Source organism: Anabrus simplex, chromosome 7, assembly GCF_040414725.1.
Source record: "Anabrus simplex isolate iqAnaSimp1 chromosome 7, ASM4041472v1, whole genome shotgun sequence".
NCBI lineage: Eukaryota > Metazoa > Arthropoda > Insecta > Orthoptera > Tettigoniidae > Anabrus > Anabrus simplex.
Window position 1 is genome coordinate 107,996,295 of NC_090271.1, and position 10,813 is coordinate 108,007,107.

Genomic DNA, 10,813 nt, shown 5'->3' on the forward strand with positions numbered 1-10,813 from the left:
TATGCTTTACTTATACCCGCAAATGTAACACTAGTGATTTTTATAACACGGCAATGGAAATACGTACGGGCGAGTTGGCCGTGCGGTTAGGGGCGCGCGGCTATGAGCTAGCATCAGGAAGATATTGGGTTCGAATCCCATTGTCGACAGCCCTGAAGATGGTTTTCCGTGGTTTCCCATTTTCACACCAGGCAAATGATGGGGCTGTACCTCAATTAAGGCCACGGCCTCTTCCTTCCTATTCCTAGGCCTTTCCTGTCCCATCGTCGCCAATGGACCTATCTGTGTCCGTGCGACGTAAATCAAATCGCAAAAAGAAAAAAAAAGTATTGGAAAGTGGGGTCCCAAAACTGTACGGATAGTGACACTGAATTGAACCCAACTGTTAGAAAATAACTATGAATCACTACCTTCAGTGTTAACCGGGGAGAAACAGTAAAATTGTACCCTTAGTGTATAATTTTACATGGCGGGGAGTATAACTGAGGTCCTAGCGAAATGAGGAATGTTGCAGTTTCATGTTGCTTTCACCTTTGAGCCAGATTGTGATTGACTGCATATGGCCTCCGGCTCGATCTGCTGCAGGTCTTTATACTTGACACCCTTCAGTGACCTGCCCGTCGTGGTCGGTGGTAGTGGTGGTGATGGTGATGGTGGGATCGTGATGATGAAAACGAGGTAGGGAGAGGGTGAAACCCGATGTCGGCACATACTCTACTTTGTTGAATAACACCAAGGGGTCTGTTCAAGGCTTAACGAACCCATCCGACGGACCAATCACTGTCAGCAGCGTCATATGCCCCCACTCCTTGTGAATATGATATGTCACGCAATCGACGATATTAGTTTGTACATCATCACCTCTCCTAGCCTGACGGCCAACATTCCGATTGTAAATTTATTTTCCGTCAGCCGGACCCGAACTAGCTAACCTTGATTAACCCTTTTTCATTTCCGACTTCCGTGGTATTAGGTTTTCGAAGGCTAGGGAGTCTTATTCACACTTCGTGGCCTTTCTATTTATTTTTCCGATACCTTCATTTTTCGAAGGGTTGGAACTCTTCCATTTTCCCTCTGATCATTGCCGAGTTATATTTTCAGTTATACTTTCGTCTTAAAACAATAATCACTACCACCACCCCCTGCACCTTTAGCACTACCACAAGCAGGAAGAATAAGATGTATTATGAAATAAGGATAGAATTCTACATTTTTCAATCAATCAATCAATCAATACTGATCTGCATTTAGGGCAGTCGCCCAGGTGGCAGATTCCCTATTTGTTGTTTTCCTAGCCTTTTCCTAAATGATTTCAATGAAATTGGAAATTTATTGAACATCTCCCTTGGTAAGTTATTCCAATCCCTAACTCCCCTTCCTATAAATGAATATTTGCCCCAGTTTGTAGTCTTGAATTACAACTTTATATTCATATTGTGAACTTTCCTACTTTTATAAACGCCATTCAAACTTATTCGTCTACTAATGTCATTCCACGCCATCTCTCCGCTGACAGCTCGGAACATACCACTTAGTCGAGCAGCTCTTCTTCTTTCTCATAATTCTTCCCAACCCAAACATTGCAACATTTTTGTAACGCTACTCTTTTGTCGGAAATCACCCAGAAAAAATCGAGCTGCTTTTCTTTGGATTTTTTCCAGTTCTTGAATCAGGTAATCCTGGTGAGGGTCCCATACACTGGAACCATACTCTAGTTGGGGTCTTACCAGAGACTTATATGCACTCTCCTTTACATCCTTACTACAACCCCTAAACACCCTCATAACCATGTGCAGAGATCTGTACCCTTTATTTACAATCCCATTTATGTGATTACCCCAATGAAGATCTTTCCTTATATTAACACCTAGATACTTACAATGATCCCCAATAGGAACTTTCACCCCATCAACGCAGTAATTAAAACTGAGAGGACTTTTCCTACTTGTAAAACTCACAACCTGACTTTTAACCCCGTTTATCAACATACCATTGCCTGCTGTCCATCTCACAACATTTTCGAGGTCACGCTGCAGTTGCTCACAATCTTGTAACTTATTTATCACTCTATAGAGAATAACATCATCCGCAAAAAGCCTTACCTCCGATTCCACTCCTTTACTCATATCATTTATTTATATAAGAAAACATAAAGGTCCGATAATACTGCCTTGAGGAATTCCCCTCTTTCAAGTGTCTGGCATTGGTGCCCATCATGTCACTTAAACTCTATACAACTTCAGTGTACTAAAGATTGCTCCACATTCTTCTCCCCCAATTGCTATTTGAACTTCGGCTGGGTAGTGTTAAACGTTCAACAAAATCATCAATCATTTACTGTAAGTGAGTCAGAGTCCTGACTCAGATTGAGTTCATCAGTTTCTCGTATTATTCTTAGTGCTATTTTCATCTCTAGCTGTTTCACTTCTTTAAGTTCAGAATTGAATTCTCTAGATTCATAGAGAATTACGTTTACCGATAACTGATGTTGTTGAACGCACGACACTGCTCGACTGACACGTAGCTGGCCACTTCCATTCAGTGGGTAGTGGGTTCCAACCACACTGTCGGCAGCCCTAAAGATGGTTTTCCATGGTTACCCACTTTCGCACCAGCAAATTCTGGGATAGTACCATAATTAAGGCAAATGTCACTCCCAACTCAGTCCTAGCTCTTGCAAGCGTCTCTCGTTAGATTTATTTTAAACAATAGAACGCCTGCGGGACAAAATTACGTCATGTTGGCATTAACGAATACATATTATTATTATTATTATTATTATTATTATTATTATTATTATTATTATTATTATTATTATTACAACGGTTAGAAGATAGAAAGAAATGGCAGCGCCTAGGATCCTGGAAAAATAATGACCACAGCAGAACATTTAAATGTTGAATGATTTTGTTTCCTTTCTCTTTTGTTCATCTTTTAAAACATCAGCCATTAAAATAGCAATAGATAGTAGAAAAAAGATAATAACGATAAATAACATCACCACCGACACCGATGAACTAAGCCGAGTTCGAACCCGTCAACTTAGGCACAGAGTCCAGTGCTTAAAACGTCTGAGCCACTGAGCCCACTGGCTACTACTAAATAACGAAAATAATAATGACAAGTGTTTAACAACATTTAAATTGCTATCCGTATTTTAAGTTAAGCTTTTATTTGGTTACTAAGAACCAACGAGTGACTGAGGGGTTTCGGTTACGTAACTGTCAACTTGCATTCGGGAGATTATGGGTTCGAATGCCACTGTCGGCAGCCCTGAAGATTGTTTACCGTGGTTTCCCATTTCCACACATTCCCAGTCCCATCCCATCCCATCCCTTTTCCTCTCCAGTCGTCGCCACAAGATACGTCGATACGACGTAAAGCAAAGTAATTGTAAAAATACTTTTTTATGCCAGTAAAACCAGTGACTCCACCTCCATAGAGTAGCGGTAGCGTGTCTGCCTCTTACCCTTAGGTCCAGGTTCGATTCGTGGCCAGTTCAGGCATTTTAACTTTGCACTGAGAGCTGGAACGGGGTTTCCGCAGCCTCCTGAAACTATTGGAGGAGCTGTTTGAAATGAGATACAGAGGAGCCGGACGTGAAATCGAAGTATTATTGCTGACAATGGTGAGCATTCGTTTTGACAGGCGAAGACCTTAAGGAGTTATTGAGGCACGGGATTCTTCTGAGACTTCGGAATGTGGCAATGTTTGTCCGTCATTATTACACTGACTGACAGAGCAAATGCAACACCAAGAAGGAGTGGTCAGAACTTTATGCCAATTGCAGGGTAGACTGACGTCACTGAGGTATGCTCATGATGTGAAATGCGCCGCTGTGCTGCGCACGTAGCGAAAGATAAATGGGACATGGCGTTGGCGAATGGCCCACTTCGTACCGTGATTTCTCAGCCGACAGTCATTGTAGAACGTGTTGTCGTGTGACACAGGACACGTGTATAGCTAAGAATGCCAGGCCGCCGTCAACGGAGGCATTTCCAGCAGACAGACGACTTTAGGAGGGGTATGGTGATCGGGCTGAGAAGGGCAGGTTGGTCGCTTCGTCAAATCGCAGCCGATACCCATAGGGATGTGTCCACGGTGCAGCGCCTGTGGCAAAGATGGTTGGCGCAGGGACATGTGGCACGTGCGAGGGGTCCAGGCGCAGCCCAAGTGACGTCAGCACGCGAGGATCGGCGCATCCGCCGCCAAGTGGTGGCAGCCCCGCACGCCACGTCAACCGCCATTCTTCAGCATGTGCAAGACACCCTGGCTGTTCCAATATCGACCAGAACAATTTCCCGTCGATTGGTTGAAGGAGGCCTGCACTCCCGGTGTCCGCTCAGAAGACTACCATTGACTCCACAGCATAGACGTGCACGCCTGGCATGGTGCCGGGCTAGAGCGACTTGGATGAGGGAATGGCGGAACGTCGTGTTCTCCGATGAGTCACGCTTCTGTTCTGTCAGTGATAGTCACCGCAGACGAGTGTGGCGTCGGCGTGGAGAAAGGTCAAATCCGGCAGTAACTGTGGAGCGCCCTACCGCTAGACAACGCGGCATCATGGTTTGGGGCGCTATTGCGTATGATTTCACGTCACCTCTAGTGCGTATTCAAGTCACGTTAAATGCCCACCGCTACGTGCAACATGTGCTGCGGCCGGTGGCACTCCCGTACCTTCAGGGGCTGCCCAATGCTCTGTTTCAGCAGGATAATGCCCGCCCACACACTGCTCGCATCTCCCAACAGGCTCTACGAGGTGTACAGATGCTTCCGTGGCCAGCGTACTCTCCGGATCTCTCACCAATCGAACACGTGTGGGATCTCATTGGACGCCGTTTGCAAACTCTGTCCCAGCCTCGTACGGACGACCAACTGTGGCAAATGGTTGACAGAGAATGGAGAACCATCCCTCAGGACACCATCCGCACTCTTATTGACTCTGTACCTCGACGTGTTTCTGCGTGCATCGCCGCTCGCGGTGGTCCTACATCCTACTGAGTCGATGCCGTGCGCAATGTGTAACCTGCATATCGGTTTGAAATAAACATCAATTATTCGTCCGTGCCGTCTCTGTTTTTTCCCCAACTTTCATCCCTTTCGAACCACTCCTCCTTGGTGTTGCATTGTCACTGTCAGTCAGTGTACTGATGTAGGTACTTCCCTACATCCAGCGGTAATTACAACATCATCTGCATAGTATGGAAATTGTTCGTATCGTCTGCTGATATTGTCTCCCGACTTTGTGGTTATCTGTCTTAATTTCTGATCATTCTGACCAAAACTAGCAATAAAATGACCATAGAAAGTATCAGAAAATTATAATTTATTTCACTCTCTGGCTGTTGGCTGAATGTTCAACATAGTGACCTTCGGTTTAGAAGGCTCCCGGTTCAATTCCTAGTCAGTTCAGGGTATTATAACGGCGTCTGATTAATTTCTATAGCTCGGGGTATGAGTGTTTGTGTTTGTTTTAATACACACCCTCATTTGCATACAACACATCACACTACAAACCACCTTAGAAACACGCAGTAGTGAATACATCCCTCAGCATAAGACTAGCGTCAGGAAGGGCACCTGGCCGGAAAACCGATCTAAATCTATACATAGTATCGACTCCAGATAAAGTAGAAAAGTCCAATAATAATAATAGTAAGAACTTTCGGCTCACTGAGAACTGATATACTGACAAAGAGCGAGTTTCATGCACGGGACAAGGTGAATTCTGACTGACTGTTTTGAGAGTCTGTCTTTAATTGAATACAACAAATCTCCCTTCATAATTCCCTATAAGTGCGGCCAGTATCCAGTATTCGGGAGATAGTAGGTTCCAACTCCACTGTCAGCAGCCCTGAAAATGGTTTTCCGTGGTTTCCCATTTTCACACCAGGCAAATGCTGAGGCTGTATCTTAATTAAGACCACGGCCGCTTCCTTCCCACTCTTAGCCCCTTCCTGTCCCATCGTCACCATAAGACCTATCTGTGTCGGTGCGACGTAAAGCAACTAACAAAAAAAACATCATCATCATCTGTTTACCCTCCAGGTTCGGCTTTTCCCTCGGACTCAGCGAGGGATCCCACCTCTACCGCCGCAAGGGCAGTGTCCCGGAGCTTCAGACTCTTGGTCGGGGATACAACTGGGGAGAATGACCAGTACCTCGCCCAGGCGGCCTCACCTGCTATGCTGAACAGGGGCCTTGTGGAGGGATGGGAAGATTGGAAGGGATAGGCAAGGAAGAGGGAAGGAAACGGCCGTGGCCTTAAGTTAGGTACCATGCCGGCATTCGCCTGGAGGAGAAGTAGGAAACCACGGAAAACCACTTCCAGGATGGCTGAGGTGGGAATCGAACCCACCTCTACTCAGTTGACCTCCCGAGGCTGAGTGGACCCCGTTCCAGCCCTCGTACCACTTTACAAATTTCGTGGCAGAGCCGGGAATCGAACCCGGACCTCAGGGGGTGGCAGCTAATCACGCTAACCACTATACCACAGAGGCGAACACAAAAAAACCATAAAAACCATAATTTCCTATTTGACCGACGTCTTCTCTTCTTTTACAACAACGACAGGGTAAGTTTCCCATAGAAGTTTCATCTGAATTTTTCCTCTTTTAGTCTTCTTCCTAATCTTCTTCGGTCAGTCTTTCCACACCCTACTAGGATTGCGGTTGCGATCTGTGTCGAGCATCGGGATCTGCCCCAGTTTTTGGACCAGATGCCCTCCTGCAGCCAAACCTGCGTGGAGCATAGTATTCCCCTTGTTTCTATGGAGACTAGCAGTGCTGTGTGCGAAGGAAGATGCGGGTAATATAACAATCACAAACATCCAGTGAATGGGATGAAGTACGCAAACGACAGTGAAATTCAATGTCGGTCAGGATTCGAACCAGGACCTTCTCAACCGTAGGCTGCTTCAATCCGGAGTATCGTTTAGTGTTAGTATAAAAACACATTACAGTTCAGAGATATGCCCCATGGCACTACATCCCTTGAAGGGCCTTGGCCTACCAAGCGACCGCTGCTCAGCCCGAAGGCCTGAAGATTACGAGGTGTAGTGTGGTCAGCAGGACGAATCCTCTCGGGCGTTATTCTTGGCTTTCTAACCGGGGTCCCTATCTCGCCGTCAGATAGCTCCTCAATTATAATCACGTAGGCTGAGTGGACCTCGAACCAGACTTCAGGTCCAGGTAAAAATCCCTGACCTAGCTGGGAATCGAACCCGGGGCCTCCGGGTGAGAGGAAGGCACGCTACTCCTACACCACCGGCCGGCCAAAAGAGAATTGAGCCAATGGCACGTGGTGTTCCCAAGCTGTCACCCATCTAAGTACTGACCAGGCCCACTGTTGCTTAACTGCGGTTATCTGACGAGAACGGGTGTTTTCAGCATGGCATAGCCGTTGGCAATTCAAAGATATCCCATTGGCAATATCCTCCCAATGGAAAATAATGTATTATAGTTTGGAATAATGTCCTTTAGCTAATACAAACTACTGTATAACAAAACATAAAGACTGCGGGGAAGAAACATTATGGGAACGAACAACAAGAGAAAAGTTGTACAAATACGTAAAAATATTATTTCATGCTAGCTGTACCTACCATTACATATATCTACCAGCCCTCCAGCAGTGATGGTATCTAGTGGAGATGAGCAGATACAGAGAGCATCAGAAGAGATAGAGTATACCTCAATTAATTAACAATAGCCTGTCAGTGTGACAGTACTGCTCATTAGTTCATGGGCCTTATGCCGGGTGTGCAAAATACGGTAATACTTCTTCTGCTTAATCTGTTTATCCCTCAGGGTTGGTTTTCCCTCGGACTCAACGAGGGATGCCAACTCTACCGCCTCAAAAGCAGTGTCCTGGAGCTTCACACTCTGGGTCGGGGGATACAACTGGGAAGAATGGCCAGTACTTCGCCCAGGTGGCCTCACGTGCTATGCTGAACAGGGGCCTTGCGGGGGGATGGGAAGATTGGAAGTGATAGACAAGGAAGAGAGAAGAAAGTGGCCGTGACCGTACGTTAGGTACCATCCCGGCACTTGCCTGGAGGAGAGGTGAGGAAACCATGGAAAACCACTTCCAGGTTGGCTGAGGTGGGAATCGAACTCACCTATACTCATTTGACCTCCCGAGGCTAAGTGGACTCCGTCCCAGCCTTCGTACCACTTTTCAAATTTCGTGGCAGAGCCGGGAATTGAACCCGGGCCTCCGGGGGTGGCAGCTAATCACACTAACCACTACACCACAGAGGCGGACACGGTAATACTTCCCGGAAAAAATATATAACTGACGCGGAATTGATTCTTGTTAATGAACAGGGGGCTGTCCATCGCAGGAAATGCTAGAAACCGTGATTTGGATGCACCAATCCGATGCTGTCACATGTCTGCGCGTGTGCATCTCCCGAGTACGTCTCTGTGTCATTACGAGTGAGTGAGAGGAGCAGACGCGTTTATTGACCAGTTGAATGCAACACAAAATGGTGCTCACGATAAAACAGCGCTTCTTCATTGTCGAGTGTTATGTGAAGCACGATTCGTGTGCTGAACTGTTTGCGCAAGAGTTTAAGAGTATTTAGCAAAACGTCCAGTGAAGTCTGCAATGCAAAAATTAATAGCAAAATGGCGCGAAACGAATGAAAACCGTTACTATCTGAAAAGAGTTCGAACACCAGAAAACACTGCTCAAGTGAAGGAAAGCCTGAAAGGAAAAAACCAAACCCCATGGCACTACAGCCCTTGAAGGGCCTTGGCCTACCAAGCGACCGCTGCTCAGCCCGAAGGCCTGCAGATTACGAGGTATTGTGTGGTCAGCACAACGAATCCTCTCGGCCGTTATAATTGGCTTTCTAGACCGGGGCCGCTATCTCACCGTCAGATAGCTCCTCAATTCTAATCACGTAGGCTGAGTGGACCTCGAACCAGCCCTCAGGTCCAGGTAAAAATCCCTGACCTGACCGGGAATCGAACCCGGGGCCTCCTGGTAAGAGGCAGGCATGCTACCCCTACACCACGGGGCCGGCAGCCTGAAAGGAAGTCCGATGAAATCTCAACGCCATTTATCTGTGCAAGTCGTATCGAAACATTATAAAAAAGGACCTGCATCGATATCCTTACCAATTTACTGTTGTGCATGCATTAAAGCGTCCAGACGAACCTTCGTGTGTTGAGTTCTGTCGGTGGTTTCTAAGTGAAGTGAAGTCAGGACTTTAGGATCCTCAGTTTTTATTTTTTTCAAACGAGGCCATTTCCAGCATCTTCTGTGATGTTCATTAACAAGTGTCAATCCCGCTCACTCCTATTGTAAATATTTCCCGCGCCAGTCTTATCTTGCCCAACCGGTACAAGGTTACCGTATGACAATGAAAGAATAGGGTACATTCAATTCACGAAAGCAAAATTATAATTATTACTTGCCATATCTGGAAATGACACGGTCTACGTCAAACATTACGCTTTCCTAAACAAAATTCTCGTAAAATATGCTTTAACGATGGCAGTTATCATATTTCAGAGTTTTAAGGTTCAATTTTACAAACAGTCTCCTTTTAGAAAAATTCACCACCTTCATTGTCAGTCCTATTTCTGTACCACGTGTATCCTCGGGGAAAAAGCTAATTTCTTACATACTTCTTTTCAACAAAAATACCGAAAGCAGTTAATCGGCCGGGATTCAAACCTCATCCTTCTCGGTAGGAAGCCACCAGCTAAGTTACTGAGCTAATCACGACCCCTGCATAGCACCTGTCTAATATAGAGAAACTGAAATGAAGCAATGGTCTGAACACTAGCAGCATGTCAAACAAAAATGGATACGTGGTCGACTACGACCAGAAAGGATGTGAGGGTTGCAGGAATTAGGAATCAAGAAAAATGCATTGAGAATAATGGAATCGCAAGCTGCATTTTTGTCACACCTGTTTCGAAGGATAAACATTGAATTGTAATACACTATTACCGAAGATTCGGGATATTGTGTTTCATGCTTCAAACGTTACGATTGTAGTGTCATACAGTACCCTCTTGTACACGACTAGGATAGGTAAGGTTGTGACTTTCCCTTTTGGGGAACAATAATTGAACGAGAAATGCAACCATGCAAGCTAAGGGCGCCAATCTTTAAGTTGATGACTTAAAGATAAAAATTTATAATCAAGCTTGGACGGACTCTTATCACAGAGGTGGGGTGATAGTGCACTAATCATTAAGCAGGAGAATTAGAAATCAAAAGGCTAATTAAGGCAGATTGATTAAAGTAAACTAGGAAAATACTATTTATTATATTGAATATAAATGACGACGGTTTAACGAGAACTGAATTTAAAATAGGAAATGAATTTAACAAAAAGTTGAATGACTCTACTTCGCGAAAACTTGCAATATTTTTAACTCGCTTGCTCACCATGTAGTCTTGTTCTGCTGGTCCTTGGAAAGCTTCCATCCTTGTAGCTGGGACATCACCGGTCGTCTTTGAGATATCTTCATCTGCAGCTAAGTACCATTCCTGCCTTGCAAATTGCATCATCCACTAATTGGATGATGGCTTTGAAACTATCACTCCCTGTTATGCTCTATCCCATTTATTGGAGATGATCCCTAAGTCATAGTTAGAAAAACCTCCTTGGGTAATGTGGAGAGGATACTCAATTAATAATTCTTCCAACTTTACTGAAAATGTGCACTGAAGTTTCATTTCTATCTAGTTTAATACTACCTATTGTCTTAGACTGGTATAAACTGGTCTAATACAGAGCTGTTCGTACTTCCTGATGAGAGTGGCTATACACCCATCATTCAGAAATTCC

The 10,813-nt window shown here is 45.2% G+C and overlaps 1 pseudogene; it reads right to left on the minus strand.

The window, feature by feature from the left end:
- Nucleotides 1-7,287: 7,287 nt before the first annotated feature.
- LOC136877894 (5S ribosomal RNA) lies at nucleotides 7,288-7,406 on the minus strand (annotated as a pseudogene).
- Between the last annotated feature and the right edge of the window lie 3,407 nt (nucleotides 7,407-10,813).